Genomic DNA, 3,533 nt, shown 5'->3' with positions numbered 1-3,533 from the left:
TCAAGCTACCTGATATGGCTTAGTTTTTTTTTCTTAATTTATTCAAAATTTTAACATGGATGCCTGCACAGTGGTAACATTAAAATTATTAAACAAAATATAAATATTGCAAAATCATAGACAGGTATCATACATTCAATAGTTAGCACTTATGATTCTAATAATAATTTTGATGAAGATGATGATGAGCACAGTGTAGCCTGATAATGACAGGGTTGTGATTGAAAAGGAAAAATTTTTAGACATCTTTTAAGCCAGATTTCCCACAATGAATACATAGTACTAAAGAGCATTGTATTAATACAATAAGAATAACAAGAGAAGAGTTTCAATATCAAGAAATACAATCACATAAACAGGTGAGATAGTAAAAACCCTAATTTCATTCTTTCAGTCTCTCTAAATATACTCAGTTTTCTTGGAACTATTGTTTTCTTATAAATAAAATCGTTTATTTGCACATGTTGATTATCCCACATAGATAAAATATAATAAACTGAGTGCTTTCAGTTACAAATGATCTTGTTTGTTCTAGCCTTGGGAATTTAGGAGAAAGCCTTTCGCTACCCACATAGCCATTGGCTTCGTTATATATCACTAGAAGTTAACAACACATGCCTCAAGCATGCTTCACTCATTGGGTAGAAATCCATGATCAGTTTTAGTTTCCATCCATTTAACTGGAGAAAATCTAATTATAAATTTATTAAGAACACTTGGAAACAAATAAAGCAATAAGAAAAATTTTGATGGGCTAAGATGGAGTTTTCAACTTAGTGTGATTAGTTCAAATACCATTCTCATAAAGACACTATTCAATAACCAATGTTTTCCAATGACATATTCTTCAATATAGCTGTAAACACTTGACAAAATTTACATAATAACACTTACATATCTGGAGTTACCTTGAAAGGACACGGTCCTTAGAGCCAGGAGGAAAATTTATTTTTATTTCTGCAGGAAGCAATTTGTGATATTTATACCAACAAACTGAATTTGACTCTTTCCTTATTTGTAAGCTAAGGGGGAAAACGTAAGGGCTCTTCACTTTTCTTTTTTTTGCTCTAAAAGTCAACAAATATATTTTTCAAATTTCTGGTAGATTACATCCATTTACAGATGAGAAATGTAAGGCCAGTAGTCTATGTAATGAGTAAATAATGATACTATAATTTGTGTCTGAGCTCTTCATTCTGTGTGCTTACAAGCAGAAGTAATTTGGTGATGGAAAGGACCAATATGAAAAGACTATGGGTAAAAACATACTTTGTAAAAGGTTGTTTATGTCTAGGTGACCAGTGATGATTACATGAAACAGGCTGGTGTCAGGGGCATAAAAGGGAGTACATAGAAATCATATTAGTGACAAAAACTCAGAAAATCTTGATCATTAATGTTTTCTAATGGGTGGGAGCAGAAGGGTAAGAAGAAATCTAAAGTGTTCTTCATCTCTGGCCAGGCAACTGTGTTAGTGATATTCTTGGTGATAGAGATTGCAGGTGGAAATGATTGATTTAGGGGGAAAAAAACTCTGATAGTTCTAAAGTTTATAATAAACAGATGCAAAGATAGGTTTGTTTAGACATTATCAAAATATCCATGACCATGAATATGAAAAAGAATAATAAAATCGGGGGCATTATTAAAGGGAAGAGGAAAAAGAAAGTTCTGACACAGTTCTGAACAATGTGTGTGCCAGTGTGGACAAGATTGGAAGAATGAGATAAATAAGGAAACAAGAAAGTAATAAACGCAGATTTACAGAAGTAAAGAAAGGAAAGAATTTGCAGGAAGAAAAGGTCAAAACTGTTACAGAGATATTGAAGGAAATATGCTATTTGGAATTGAAAACTAAAAAGATATAGACTATTTCAATTAGAACAGTGTTTTGGTGATATCTCCATGATGAAATAACCCTGTCAATAAACCTGCCATAAATTTTTATATGTAGGAAGTGCTCTTATAAACTTAAAGCTTTTATTGAATGGAAGAGTTCAGACATTACCCTCACCACTAGGATTAAATTCCTAAAAAGATAAGGCATTTTGCTCTAATGCCTTTCTTTCCTTTTCTCTTACACATTGGCAAGTAGGGAAGGATTCTGATGTAACAATAATACAATGTTGACTTGTAAAAACACAACATCTAGGATCTAGCGTTAATTCGGATAATTACTAATTAGCTCCAAAATTTATGGATATTTATATTTCTCCTGGGTAAACTGATGAGCTCCAAGGAAATGTCCCTAAGGAGCATTTCAATTCTGGTATTACTCTTTGTCTCAAAATACTTTAAATTATACACCCTCTAATGTGGGCATAGGGTTAATCTGTGGAACTTTCCCCTTCATATAGTGAGTACTACCCTATTGCTTAACATGGAGAAAGTACCCTCACACATAGACTGGGTGTGTGCAAACAAGAAGTGGTACTTGAACAAGGGAAACATGGGACCTATGCTTCTTTGGGGCTGGATTACTTCACTTAATATAATTTTTTCTAAGTCTTTCCATTTCCTAACAAATGGAGCATTGTTATTCTTCCTGATGGAGGCAAACCATTCCTTTGTTTATATATACCACGTTTTCTTGATCCATTCATCTACTCAAGGGCGTCTGGGTTGGTTCCATATCGTAACTATGGTAAATAATGCTGCAATAAACATAGTTGTGCTGGAAGATTTAGTATGGTCTTGTTTGTGATCATTTGGGTAAATGCCCAAAAGTGGGATTGCTGGGTCATAGGAGAGCTCTAGGAGTTTTTTGAGGAATTTCCACACAACTTTCCAAAGTGGTTGAACAAGTTTACACTCCCAATAACAATGAAGTAATGTTCCCTTCTGGTCACATCCATTCCAGCATCTGTTATTATTGTGCTTGTCTATGGCCATTCTAACTGGGATGAGGTGGTATCTCCATGTTGTTTTTATTTGCATTTCTCTTATGGCTGGGGAGGTCGGGCATTTCTTCATGTGTCTATTGGCAATCCTTCTTTCCTCTTCACAGAATTTTCTCTGTAAGAATTTAGCCCACTTATTTATTTATTTATATATTTTTATTTTGAAAATAATGTACAGAGGAGTTACAATTACATGGGCAAGATAATGAGTACATTAGTTTTCAAGTATTTTAGCCTCCTCCTTTGTTTCCCCTTCCCATCCTTTCCCATCCTTTCCTACGCCCCACAATCCTCCCTGCCCCCCCCATGAAAGTTGTAAAGTTCGTCTAATACATAATGACTTGTACATCTTATTGTTGCAATGTAGCCCACTTATTTATTGGGCAGTTGTTTCTTTGAGGATTTGTTGTTGGGGGATTTAATGTTTTGAGTTCCAGGTATAGTTTACATATGAGAACCTTGTCCATTGTATGGCTAGTGAATATCTTCTCCCAATAAGTAGGCTTTCCATTGACCTTGCTAGTTACATCCTTTGCCATGCAGAAACTGTGCAATTTCATGCAATCCCATTTTTCCAAATTTTCTTTTATTTGTTGTGTTTCTGCGTCTCTTTAAAGAAAGTTTTGGGCTATG

Source organism: Dipodomys spectabilis, unplaced genomic scaffold (assembly GCF_019054845.1).
Source record: "Dipodomys spectabilis isolate Male_0828 unplaced genomic scaffold, ASM1905484v1 ptg000306l, whole genome shotgun sequence".
In the NCBI taxonomy this organism is placed as follows: Eukaryota; Metazoa; Chordata; class Mammalia; order Rodentia; family Heteromyidae; genus Dipodomys; species Dipodomys spectabilis.
Note: the sequence above shows the minus strand (reverse complement) of the source record.